Here is a 14,805-nt window from a genome sequence, read left to right as displayed (position 1 = left end):
CTAGAGACGGGGGGGGAAACCAAGGAAATAGGTGGGATGTGAGGCAAGCAAGGGGGAAGGGGAGAAGTGAATATAATGAGGGTGGAGAGGGGGGTGGGGATAGTACAGTTAGATCGTTAGAGAAGAATAGGATGCTAAATAACCCCAAAGTTTTATCTTGCATGCTGACCAACGCAAGAAGCCTGACCAATAAGGCGGATGAGCTGCGGGCGCTTATATCGGAGGAGAGGTATGACATCGTAGGTATAACAGAGACTTGGCTAGACGATAGCTACGACTGGGCGGTAAATTTAACAGATTATAGTTTATTTAGAAGGGACCGGAAACAGGGGAAGGGCGGAGGAGTCTGCTTATATGTAAAGTCACGTCTAAAGCCCAGACTAAGGGAAGATATAGGAGAGGGAGAAGAGGGGGTCGAGTCCATGTGGGTAGAGATAGAGGGGGCAAAAAATAATAATAAAATATTACTGGGGGTCTGCTATAAGCCACCCAATATAACAGAGGAGAATGAGAAACTGCTATTAGGACAAATAGACAAAGTAGCAAAACATAATGAGGTGATTGTAATGGGGGACTTCAACTACCCGGATATTGACTGGGAAACAGAAACCTGTAGATCGCAGAAAGGAAAAAGGTTCTTGACAAATATCAAGGATAATTATCTCTCCCAACTAGTGCAGGAACCAACGAGAGGGAAGGCAGTGTTGGACTTAATATTGACTAATAGGCCTGATAGAATAACTGAGGTACAGATAGGGGGGCACCTAGGTAATAGCGATCATAATATTATCAATTTCAAAATGCCCTTCAGTAGGGTTATCAATAAGGGAACAACTAAAACATTAAACTTTAGGAGGGCGAAGTTTGATCAGCTGAAAGAAAACCTTCAACTTATAGACTGGGACAAAGTTCTTAATCAAGGAAATACGAATAGTAAATGGGAAACCTTCAAAAGAATTCTGAATACTCAGTGCGAGAGGTATATACCGTATGGGAATAAAAGGGCCAGAAATAAGAGGAAACCAATATGGTTGAATAAGAACGTAAAAGGGGCGTTAAATAGCAAAAAAGAGGCATTCAAGAGATTAAAACAGGAAAACAGCAAGGAGGCACTAATGTGTTACAAGGAAAAAACGAGAACCTGCAAAAAACAAATAAAAATAGCAAAGGAGGAAACAGAGAGACGTATTGCTAGGGAAAGTAGATCAAATCCCAAACTGTTCTTTACGTATATAAATAGTAAAAGGATTAAATCGAATAATATTGGACCGATAAAAAGTGATGAAGGCAAAATCATAGAGAAAGATGAGGATAAAGCTAATCTATTAAATAAATTTTTTTCGTCAACTTTCACAAAGGAAAAAGAACTAACAGGCGAAATGAGAAGTGACAAGCTTAATCCTCCACTAAGTATGACAAATCTAACCCAAGCTGGGGTACAGAAACGCCTCAGTAACATTAAAATAAACAAATCACCAGGACCTGATGGCATACACCCACGGGTACTAAGGGAACTAAGTAATGTGATAGACAGACCGTTATATCTTATATTTAAGGACTCTGTTGAGACTGGGTCTGTACCACTTGATTGGCGACAGGCGAATGTAGTGCCAATATTCAAAAAGGGAGCAAAAAGTGACGCCGGAAACTATCGGCCGGTGAGTCTGACGTCCGTTGTGGGCAAAATTTTTGAAGGCTTTATTAATGAGGCAATCATGGAGCATCTTGACGCTAATAATCTATTAACCCCGAACCAACATGGATTCATGGGGAATCGCTCCTGCCAAACAAACCTGATTGACTTCTACGAGGAGGTTAGCTCTCGAGTAGATCAGGGGGAACCAGTGGATGTCGTGTATCTCGACTTCTCAAAAGCGTTCGATAGCGTGCCACATAATAGGTTGGTATACAAAATGAGAATGATGGGGCTGGGGGAAAATGTCTGCAAGTGGGTAGCTAACTGGCTAAAGGATAGAAGGCAGAGGGTGGTTATAAATGGAATATACTCAGATTGGGTAAGCATCACTAGTGGGGTACCACAGGGGTCTGTACTAGGCCCAATGTTATTTAATATCTTTATTAACGACATAGTCAACGGGATAAATAGTAAAATATCAATATTTGCAGATGACACAAAGTTATGTAAAACAATTAATACAAAAGAGGATAGTGAAGACCTTCAGAGGGATTTGGATAAGCTGGGTAGGTGGAGCATTAAATGGCAAATGAGGTTTAACGAGGAGAAATGTAAGGTCATACATATGGGAAGGAAAAATGGAAGTCACCAGTACTCACTGAATGGGAAATCATTGGGGAATTCAGAGATGGAGAAGGACTTGGGCATCTTGATTGATAGCAAACTAAATTGGAGTGCCCAAAGTCAGGCCGCTGCTGTAAGGGCAAACAGGGTAATGGGATGTATCAGAAGAGGTATAGCTGCAAAGGATGAGAACATTGTTCTTCCACTGTACAAAGCACTGGTCAGACCACACTTGGAATACTGTGCTCAGTTATGGGCCCCAATATATAGAAAGGATATAAATGAGCTTGAAAAGGTACAAAGGAGGGCAACAAAATTAATAAAGGGAATGGAGGGACTGCAATACCCAGAGAGGTTGGCAAAACTAGGACTATTCAGCCTGGAAAAGAGAAGGTTGAGGGGGGACATAATAAATGTGTACAAATATGTTAGGGGACAGTATAGAGATCTTGCCCGGGATTTGTTCAAAAGGAGGGATATTACGGTAACAAGAGGGCATTCACTAAGACTGGAAGAGAAAAGGTTTCAGCACCAGCATAGGAAGGGGTTCTTTACGGTAAGAGCAGTGAGAATATGGAATTCACTGAGTGAGGAGACGGTAATGTCGGATTCACTACACCAGTTCAAGCGGGGACTGGATGCTTTTCTAGATACCAGGCAGATTTCTGCATATACTTAAAAATAGAATAAAATAGTAGGTTGATACAGGGATTTATTCTGACTGCTGGTTTCAGAGTCGGGAGGGAATTTTTCCTCAGGTGAAGATTGGCTAAATCATTTGGGGTTTTTGCCCTCCTCTGGATCAACTTTAGCAACTACAGAACTTACAGGTCGAACTTGATGGACGCAAGTCTTTATTCGGCTTTACAAACTATGTACTATGTATACTGATGGCATTGGTTACAGAAGAATTTCTAAACTACTAAAGGTTGTAGTGAGCACTGTTGGGGCCATAATTCAGAAGTGGAAAGAACATCATTTCGCCATAAACCGTCCACGACCAGATACTCCGCGCAAGATTTAAGGCAGAGGAGTGAAAATAATTATCAGAAGAGGTGTCCAAGAGCCAAGGGCCATCTGTGGAGAGCTATAGAAATACTTGGAAGGTATAGTTGTTTCAAAGAAAATTACAAGTAATGCACTCAACCACCATGGCCTGTAAAAGCATGTTCAAGCACATTTAAAGGTTGCTCAATAACACTTAGACAAGCCTGTGAAATACTGGGAGAGTATAGTCTGGTCAGATGAGACCAAAATTGAACTCTTTGGATGCCATAATACAGACACTGCATATCAACCCAAAAACACCATACCAACAATGAAGTTTGGAGATGGGAACATCATGGCGTGGGGCTGTTTTTTAGCATACGGCACTGGTAATCTTCATGGAAGGATGAATGGACAAATGTGCAAAGACATTCTTGAAAAAAATATCTTGCCACCTAACAAGATGATGAAGATGAAACAAGGGTGAACATTTCAGCAAGACAATGATCCAAAACACACAGCCAAGGAAACTCTCAATTGGTTTCAGAGAAAGAAAATAAAGCTGCTAGAATGGTCCAGCCAATCACCGGACCTGAATCCAATACATTTATAGAAGGAACTAAAGCTCAGAGTTCATAGAAGGAGTCCAGGGGAACTCTGAGGATTTGAAGATTTGTATGAAGTATTAATTAATTTTTGGTAAGCGTGTTCAATACTTTTTCCCTGTGTCATTTCTCATTATTACACAAACTGAATTTATGAACATCCATGGTTTGATTTCTTTGCCTGAGTGGATTGGATGGGTTGTTACTGACATCTGATGAGAAATTCATGTCAATAGCACCTTTAGAAATATATTTACTTAGAAAACTGGTGACTTGTTCAGTACTTATTTCACCCGCTGTGTGTATACAGTGGGGAAAATAAGTATTTGATACACTGCCGATTTTGCAAGTTTTCCCACCTACAAATAATGGAGATGTCTGTAATTTTTATTGTAGGTACACTTCAACTGTGAGAGACAGAATCTTTAAAAAAAATCCATAAAATCACATTGTATGATTTTTACATAATTAATTTGCACTTTATTGCATGAAATAAGTATTTGATACAATGAAAAAACAGAACTTAATATTTGGTACAGAAGCCTTTTGTTTGCAATTACAGAGATCAGATGTTTCCTGTAGTTCTTGACCAAGTTTGCACACACTGCAGCAGGGATTTTGGCACACTCCTCCATACAGATCTTCTCCAGATCTTTCAGTTTTCGGGGCTATCACTGAGCAACATTGAGTTTCAGCTTTCTCTAAAGACTTTCTATTGGGTTCAGGTTTGGAGACTGGCTAGGCCACTCCAGGGCCTTAAAATGCTTCTTACGGAGACACTCCTTAGTTGCCCTGTCTGTGTGTTTTGGGTCATTGTCATGCTGGAAGACCTATCTACGACCCATCTTCAATGCTTTTACTGAGGGAAGGAGGTTGTTGGCCAAAATCTCACGATACATGACCCCATCCATCCTCCATTCAATACAGTGCAGTCATCCTGTCCCCTTTGCAGAAAAGCAAAAAATATGCACATTTTTGCAGTGTTTTTTGTCTACATTTTAATGAGTTTTTGATTCTTTTATTTCTATTTATTTGAATGGGTGAAAAACGCTGCAAAAACAGTGAAAGAATTGACTTGCTGCAGATTTAAATCTGCTTGAAATCTGCAAGGAAAAAAAAGCAGCATGTGCACGAGATTTCAGAAATCTCCGCTTTGCTGGTGCAGTAAAATGCTGCATTTTTTCCATTGGAAAAAAACGTGGCAAAAATGCAATGCGTGAACAAGCCACATACAGTGTCTAAATACATCTGCATAGAGCAAATCACACCAAATTTCACTAAATTGGCGGTATAGGCGCAAATTAGAGGAACAATGTTAGATTTGGCACACAGAAGAAAAGACAAACAAAAAGGTGCAAATTACTCCAAAGACAGTGGAGTAAAACGAATAATAACTGGACCCTATATCTGTTTACTCCATAGCCAGAATGAGGTCTGTATCAGTGGGTGGAGTGAGATTAAGTTGTTGCAGGTATTTGATTTATTTTATTTTTGTAGCACCTGCACTTAAAGGGGTTGCCCAGAGAAAACAAGGGTAGGTGATAACTTGTTGATTGGTGAGGGTCTGACTGCTGGGACCCGTACCGATTACCAAAATGAGGAGTTGTTATCGCCGATGGAGTATACTGCCTTTGAACAGGAGACCATTATATGCTGACAGATCCACTATAAGGAATGCTTTAACTTCTCATCTCAGTGTCACTCATAACTAAACACAGTTCTAAAGTAGCTCTGAATGGAACCAACCCTGCATTAAAATGATAATGTTAGGCGGCACAGAGGTCAACATCTAACAGGTCTCAAGACACTAACTAACTTGCAAATCTTTACATTTAATTGGACAGTTTCTAAGACAATATAACCTTTGCTTTGTACAACATAGTATTAATATTTATAAAAATATTCTTAGGTTATACTAAATGACATCCAAAGGATATGGGGCAGTGGAACATGCAGAGAGAAATTATATATTGCTGGGAAAAAAATCAGAAATGTGCCATTGGTAATTTTACAATATGCAACAGAAAGGGAGAAGGTCCAAATGTTTTTGCATTGTGTAACTCTCATAATTGCATTAAACATGTGATACATGGTGTTTTGGGGTCATTTATTTACTATCAGAGATAAGCGAGTCTTTTAAAATTCGAATTCGGCAGATTGGAATTTTTCCAAGAAATTCAATTAGCAGCAAATCAAAAGTACTCCAAAGCCTCCAAAAACGAGTATGACAATATTTTCTTTTCCTTACACACTAATTTTCACTGCTGGGCTGTTTCACAGTATTATGATGTGTTCACAAGTTGCAGCTGCGTTACATTCTTTTTTACCAGCATTGTGGTACAACCATAATGAATAAACAGTAAGCTGTGACGTCCTCTCACTATCCAGATTCACCATAAAATGGCTGCAGAATTTCCTACTTCTGCTTTTATAAAGACTATGATTGTCCCTCCTGATTGACTGCACCATGCAATGTGATGTGATAACTGCAAGGTATTACGGGGAAGCCCACCCGAGGTCATGTGATCCTTTTCTGGCTGATACAATTTTTGAACAAACTGTTCATATTTGCCATATTCAGCAAATTTCTAAAAGTGAAACACAAGTTCTATTCGCATATCTCTGTTTACTGTTTTTTTATGGCTTTTTATGTAATAATAAATTCTGTTAACAATGCTGTGCAAAAATATACATAAAAGTACCACTGCTATAGATATTCTTATAACTCATCCCTTCCCTACTTAATAATTCTATAGTAAAATAATAGTCTGTTCATTCAAAAAAAATTCTGTTGTGATGAGATTAGGGTCTCTGTGGGCAATATTAACTGGTATTATAAGGACTCTGCAAGGCTAAATGCACACTGCGCCTGTGCACTTAGCCTATAGTATAATTAAGAGCTTTTCCTGATGTATACTGTAACGTTCAATTAGGCTGCATAAGACGTCTTTTGGCCTCTGCTTGGCAGGTATGAGGCTGCATACCATTTGCTTAATTGTGTAAGAAACTGCATGTTCCTGTACAGACAGCCACTGCAAAAATCGTATAGTCTGAGGTATACATCTATTTCAATGGATAACTATGGTGAAGAAATTCTACAGCATACATCCAGACTGTGGCCACTATCAGAGCATATCATCTGAGCGTATGCACCTAAGAGTGGCTACAACTGCATCGTGACCCTATCCAAAGTGTGATTTACACACAACATTTGTTGAAAGAACACTATTTCAGTTTTGTATGCTGTTATTTGAGCTGTTAAAGGGAATCTGTCAGTAGGATCAACCCTCCTAAGCCATCTATATGGGCATGTAGGTAATAGGAAGCTGAATAAAATGATACCTTGATATCTGTGATCCGATATCTTATTCCTGAGAAATCCACATTTCTCTTAATATATAAATGAGTTGTTAAGATCTATGGTCTGGACACTGATCTTACTGAGAATTTGCCTCCGGAGCTTATTTTAAATGAAAGCGATGTTACCAGTGTGAGACATGTAGATCAAGAGAGGATACTGTCAATCATTACATGTCTCACACTGGTAACTTATGGATTTAAAAGGGTTGTCCCACGAACAAAGTACATTTTAATCAACAGAACCTTGAATAATAAAAAGCTCCACAATTAGATGTTTTAAAAACATGTTTCTGTGCTGAAATAATCTTATAAATGTGCTACTGCTATGTGCTGTGTAATGGCTGTGTACAATCATGTTGAGCTGCTCAATTTCATGGTCGGCACATACCAAAGCTCCTGTCCTGAGGGAAAAGCATAAGTCACTTATAATAAGTGAGTATGCAGATGAAACAGCAAGCGCTCGCAGCTGCTGCTTGTTTTTTATTTAATTAACAAAACAGTCCAAAAATTATCCTTCTTAGTCATTTGTGATCAGGCAAATTATTGTGTGCAGAACTCTGACTCAGACTGATGGTGTCGCTGTTAGAGGAGACATCATTCTGCTTGCTGTGAATGAGATGAGTGATGTACCATATATTCCACTTCCTCCTCACTAAAACATTTAACAGAGGCTAAAAAATTTAATTGTGGCCTGCATCTCGTTGTACTACTGCCTGGATGATAAAGTAAGAAATGCTAGGTAGGTACATGTCCAAACAGCCAGCATGAGCAACAGGCACTGTAGTATTGTGGGATGTACGAATGAAACATTTGATTAGTATACAGATCTGCAAAAAAAATTGAAATAGTGAAATAGACAGTCGCAGTTAAATGTCTGGATTGCGAAGGAATATTCTTTTGTATTTTTAAAAATGATTATTCCCACCTTCACAAAAACAATTTCACAAGAAATGAAAAAACTCAATGCAGTTGTTGCTTGTGACAAGCAAGCAGAGCATGAGACACTGATTTCAGGTTTTTTTTTCTGTAAAAACTATTATGCAGTCTTGCTTCTGTTTCTTAGTGCATTAAGAATGTACAAAAAAGTATAATTGGATTAAAATATAACAACACCATGCATCATATCACTAATCTGGTCTGTCTGGCAGTGTTGTTATCTGATATCTTTCTCCCACATCCACCCCCTCTCCTATCAATTCAATATCTGTATTATTTGCAGACTATTACTCTCATCTTCTTCATTTTTGCAGTTGTTCATCATATTACTGTCTGAAGTATTTATACAATGTTTCCAGACTTTCTCTTACTTTCTCTATTGCTGAGCTACAAATTCTGACAAACTCTCATTATCCTAAAATCATCCTAAAATGGCTGCTGCATTCCCTGCCTAAGCTTTTATAGAGTCTTTCATAGTCTCTCTTGATTGGCTGCACTATACCATGTGATGTGATAGGTGCCAAGGCATTAAGGGAAGTCCACGTGGTCGCGACTGAGGTCACCTCATCCTTTTGTTACAGATGCAATTTTCTGCAATGAATAAAAAGGTGGCAGACATTTAAAACTGCTTTACTCACCCAATCGCTGGGTCCAATGCTGAGTCCCCATCGCTGTTCCCCATCTCAGTTATTGTCTGAAGCGCTGATGTTAGGTCAACTGCTCTACAGATAATAAAAAAAAACCTCAGCACTGGACCTGGGAAGGTGAGTAAAGTTCAGTTTGTTTTTTTAAAGCAAACTGAGACTGAGGACGGCGGTTTTCTGAAACTCGAAAACCCCTTTAATTTTTACTTATCCCATGTTAAATATTTATCCAAATGCCAGCGATTCACAGCTCCTGTCATATATGTTTCTGCTGACAGGTCATGTTTTATGGGAAGTAACAACCTCAGCATTTTTCTTGGTGAAATAAAGCCTAATCTGTTAATTACCTGTTGATTAGAGAAATCCCGTACCAATGGCCCAGAAGGTCTGAACAGCACGTCCCATGGCTGCTGTATCATTACAAGAGCAATGATGCAGAGCTCCTGGAGACATGTAATTAACACACAACATGGGGTGAATTATCAAAGTTTTCTGACTGCTTAATAGGTAAGATACTGAGGGAGGTATTAGCAAGCATCATAATCTGGTTGTTAGGGAAAGATTTCCCTGCTTTATAAACTGCACTTTAAAAAGTAGAAATTATACTTCAAGGGGATCGTATGACTTTTAATATTTATTTTTTAGTCTACTCCACAACTCAATTCTCTGCACACCTTAAAGGCAATTCCACATAGGTTGGATTTGCAGTGCATTTCTGAACTAAAAATCTGCTGCGTATTATAGCACCAGAGTTGCAGATGAGATATTATCTCTGTCATTTTATGCTACAGATTTTTAACCTTTTTTCAATCAAAAAATATAATCTGCAGTATATCTGCTGCATTCCCACAGTGGAAACCGCAGTCATATCTGTAGAATTTAAGCTTCAATCACACATCCGTTGTACACGTCTGTGTGCTGTTTTTTTCTAGGACCGCTCACAAACCCATAAAGTTTCATTGATCCACACACATCTGTTTTAAAACTAGATCCGGGTCTCCATGAGACTTAGAGAGTGGCTTATTCTGATTTGATATGCAGATCAGACTTGGCCATTAAAGTCTATGAGAATTTATTAAAAATGGATGAAAACCAGGAGACATACTATTACTTCAGTTTTCCATCCATGTTTCTTACATTTTTGAGAGTCAATGGTTAAAAAAGTTCATAAAGTCTACCTGTTTTTGTTTTTAAAAGAAGATGAGAAAACAACATATGCAACACTGATGGAAAGTGGAGGTAAATCAGATGGTAAGCGGAGGTAAATCGAATGTCATGTGAGAGAAGATTTTACACGGATGTAAAAATGGTAATAAATGTGTGAATATAGCTTTAGAGTTCGTTTGCACAAAGTGGCAGCACTAAGCAACCGCCGATCAACTTCTTTGCTGATCGACGATGGCATATAAAAGTGAGGTGGCTCTAACGATGTTCACTAAACGATCTTTAATAGAAAGTTCATTGCGCACAGACAGCCATTGTTTTCAGCACCACATGTCCTGTTTACACAAAATGATATGCTGACGAGAACGATGTTCGTTTGTGCAACACAAAAGATCGTTTCACCCTACGAACGAACATTCTACTCATTCATCGGGTTAACGTTGCCCGCTTGCGCTGCAAAATTATAGTGAAATGAGTATTCCTAGGATCAGTCATTCGCAATAATCCTGCCGTGTAAATAGACCTTTAGTTTGGATATTTATCCCGCTGACTTGTTGCACAATTTCACAATTTCCTGTATGCTAATTACATTGCAGATACATCCTGTGTGGATGTACCAGTAACAGGCTCTCTAATCTCAGCAGAACCTCCATCCCTCCTGGTTTATGAATAGAATGTAAGAAATACTGTAAAGATTGACACTTAATGGGCCACTTTTTGTTACTAATTGCATTGGGGACATAATTCTGTGGTATTTACTAATAAATATTAGGCTAGGGTCACACGACCGCATTTACTCTCATCCCAGAAATTGGTCCGATTATGCTATTCACACAAAGTTTGAGCATAGTGTGATCAGATTTTTTTGGGATGTGGAGAAGATGGAAAAAAAATTCTCCATCTTTTCCATTCCATCCATTTTTGACAAACCCATTGACTTGCATGGCCAACTGCGATATCATTTATCTACAGTACAGACCAAAAGTTTGGACACACCTTCTCATTTAAAGATTTTTCTGTATTTTCTTGACTATGAAAATTGTACATTCAGACTGAAGGAATCAGTGTGAATGTACAATTTTCATAGTCATGAAAATACAGAAAAATCTTTAAATGAGAAGGTGTGTCCAAACTTTTGGTCTGTACTGTATGTAAATCATGCATGTTGCGATGTTTTTTCCTCGGACAGACTCGGTCCAAGAAAAAAATGTAACACGTGAACAACCACATATAATAACATTAATCCAAGTGCGATCTGATGTTTTGTCAAAAACAAAAATACTGTCGTCTGCACGAGCCTTTAGAGCTATTGTGATGAGACCCGTCCATTAGCCTCCTCCAATAAGAAAACACTGAAGATGGGACAGCTATGTTATAATTGGAGGTGACTGACGGACAGGTCTGGTCTCATGTTACTCCATCAGCAGACATTTTGTGGCAAAGGAAAAGAACAAAAGAGTAAAAGGAGGAGAATCTGTAATACTTGTATATTAGACAAAACCCAAGATAAAAACATAATAAACAAATACCCTGCAGTAAATTAATAAACCGCAATAGTGCATGAAAATAATATAGGGTGCTTAATTAACTTAATTTTGATTTAAAAAAATATAAAAGCCATCCCACCACATCACGGTGACCCTGCTCGGGACAGTCCTAACCTCTAATATTAAATACTTGTATATTAGTAACTCACACCAAATCATGTCCTCAGCACATATATTAACATAAAGGGGTCAACCTCTTTAAGGTTCCCTTCCTTAGTGTCACGGGTGTGTCGCCACGAAGATCGTCGCGATTACACAGCCTGACTTCTCGCAGCTGAGTTTTTGGTGCTTGGTGTTTTTCGGCAGGGAGGGAGTTAATTCTCTCTCTCTGTGCTAGACGAGGCCCAGCCTCGCCCAGCTGCAGTTAATTCTGCAGTATTGGGACTCCTTCATATACCTGCCGTTCTGATAGGGTAGTTATCGGTGAAAGCTTCTCATGCAGACTATCAGAGCGATACGTGGTATTGTGGAGTTTGGAGCGAAGTGTACTCGGTGTGGTTTTTTCCCTTCCTCGCTTTATTCTTTATCCCCTTACCCGTTGGTGTTCCCTCTGTTGTAGTGGTGTAAGTTTTTGTATGCGAGGTGGTTTTTGGTTTGCCCCTTGTACTGTCTCGTTCGTCTTGTACTGTGTTTGGCGTATACGGTCCTGTCCCCAATTGTTGTGATCGGGGTCCTTCTCAGGACTAGATTACTGAGGTTCAGGGATTCTCAGGAGGTAGGTTTACGCTGGCGGCCTGGACCTCTGTACCATCAACAGTACCTCCAGGTAGAGGGATTAGGCAGGGCCTCAATATAGGGTCAGCATAGGCTCCTGACCTCCTGAACGCCGAGACAGCGTGACATTTTCACCGACCCCTAAAAGATTCTCTCCAGCCACCATGGATCCAGTAGCCAATATAGCTCGGCAGTTGCAGAGTTTGTCCTTGGAGCTGGCGGACGTTAAGTCCAAGGTTTTGTATCCCCTGGAGCAAGCCGGATCAGAACAAAAGTAGCTCTCCCTGACAGGTTCACGGGGGGGCGGGACAAGTTTTTTGTTTTCCAGGAGGCATGTAAGTTGTACTTTCGGCTGCGGCCTCGGTCATCGGGGAGTGAAGAACAAAGGGTGGGAATTGTCATCTCGCTCCTTCAAGGGGACCCCTAATCTTGGGCGTTCTCTCTTCCCCCGGGCTCTCCGGCTCTCCGGTCAGTGGATGGGTTTTTCTCTGCTTTGGGTCTCGTATATGATGACCCGGATCGGATCTCCCTTGCTGAATCTAAGTTACGTAGGATCCAGCAGGGAGATCGTCCAGCGGAGGAATTCTGTTCAGAGTTCCGTAGGTGGGCCACGGACACCCAGTGGAATGACCCGGCTCTTCGGAGCCAGTTTTGTCAAGGTTTATCTGACAAATTAAAGGATATGTTGGCACAGTATGACTCTCCCGCGTCGCTGGAAGCCGCTATGGCCCTTGCTATTCGCATTGACAGACGGCTTTGGGAGAGGTGCGGGATGGCTCCACCCCCTGTGATGACTCCACCTTCTACAAGGGTCCCTTATGTAGAGGTTCCCCTGGTCAGTCCAGAGGAGCCTATGCAGTTAGGAGGGACATCCTTTTGGGGGAGGGGACCGGCGGTGCGCCGCAAGACAGGAAGGTGTTTCTTCTGCGGGAGAAAGGGACATTTTATTGGGGGGTGTCCTTCTCGTCCATTGCAGAGCAAAGAGTCGTCGGAAAACTATTGATCCCAGGTTGTGTAGTGGACGGCAATCTGGGAGTAGGTATTTCGTCCCTAGGTTCGTCTCAGTTTCTTGTACCGGCGGAGGTGGTGGTGGGTACGAGAACTGAGAGGTTATCTGTTCTTCTGGATAGTGGGGCCGGGGCTAATCTGGTGGATGCTCGGTTTGCTCGGGTTCAAGGTATGCGATTGAGTGTGTTGGCTAAACCCATCCCCATATTCTCGATCGACGCCAGGCCTCTTGGTCAGGGAAGTTTTTCGCAAGCGGTGCATAACATAAATCTTCAGGTGGGGGCGATACATAAAGAACTGTTGTCTTGTTACGTGTTGGAGGGTCTTCCCACTCCTATTGTGTTGGGCCTTCCTTGGTTAACTAAGCATAACCCGGTTATTAATTTGTCTATCCAGAGAGATAAGCCAATGGAGTGAATTCTGTAAAAAAAACTGCATGAATACGGTCATCGGTACGGCCGCTCCTAGGGTCTTACCCCCATTTCTGGCTGACTTTGAGGATGTGTTCTCGGAAAGAGGGTGTCAGGAACTACCTCCTCATCGCGTGTATGACTGTTCGGTAAAACTGCTTCCTGGGGCCAAGTTACCTAAATCTAGGTTGTATAATTTGTCTGGTCCGGAGAGGCAGGCCATGAAGGATTATATTTCAGAGAGTATGGCTAAGGGGCATATTAGACCTTCATCTTCCCCGGTGGCCGCGGGGTTCTTCTTTGTGAAGAAGAAACATGGAGGCCTACGCCCTTGCCTGGATTTCCGTGAACTTAATCGGATTACGGTCCGAGATCCGTATCCGCTCCCACTTATCCCCGATCTCTTCAATCAGATCGTGGGCGCCAAATGGTTCTCTAAATTGGATCTCAGGGGGGCGTACAATCTGATTAGGATGAAGGAGGGGGATGAGTGGAAGACGGCTTTTAACACTCCGGAGGGACATTATGAGAACCTTGTCATGCCATTTGGTCTGACTAATGCCCCGGCGGTGTTTCAACACTTTGTTAATGACATTTTTCGCTGCCTGGTGGGTCAGTTTGTTGTTATTTATCTGGATGACATCTTAATTTACTCGCCTGATCTTGTGTCTCATCAGGAGCATGTTAGGCAGGTGTTACAGATCTTGTGGGATAATAAACTGTACGCCAAGTGGCAAAAGTGTGTGTTCGCCGTTCAGGAACTCCAGTTTCTAGGCTTCCTGGTGTCAGCGTCTGGTTTTCGTATGGACCCTGGGAAAGTGCAGGCAGTTCTTGAGTGGGATCTGCCAGAGAATCTTAAGGCACTACAACGTTTTCTGGGGTTTGCTAATTATTACCGGAAATTCATTTGTAATTTCTCGTCCATGGTTAAACCTCTCACAGACATGACAAAAAAAGGGACGGATTTTTCTAGGTGGTCTGATAAGGCTTGTCAAGCTTTCTCCTCCTTGAAAAAATGTTTTGCCTCGGCACCCATACTCATTCAACCTGATGCGTCACAGCCATTCATTGTAGAGGTAGACGCTTCTGAGGTAGGGGTAGGGGCAGTATTATCACAAGGTTCGTCTCCTGGTAAATGGCGTCCGTGCGCTTTTTTCTCTAAAAAATTGT

General features: G+C 41.0%; 1 protein-coding gene across 1 annotated transcript in view; it reads left to right on the top strand.

Moving 5' to 3' along the window:
* The window catches only part of ASIC1 (acid sensing ion channel subunit 1), a 457,916-nt gene that overhangs the window by 241,281 nt on the left and 201,830 nt on the right, over positions 1-14,805 (top strand). The gene's annotated exons all lie outside the window — the stretch shown is intronic.

Source organism: Phyllobates terribilis, unplaced genomic scaffold (genome assembly GCF_046119375.1).
Source record: "Phyllobates terribilis strain yellow unplaced genomic scaffold, ASM4611937v1 Scaffold_2__4_contigs__length_985480577, whole genome shotgun sequence".
NCBI classification, from domain to species: domain Eukaryota; kingdom Metazoa; phylum Chordata; class Amphibia; order Anura; family Dendrobatidae; genus Phyllobates; species Phyllobates terribilis.
Note: the sequence above shows the minus strand (reverse complement) of the source record. Positions and strands in the feature narration are given on the sequence as shown.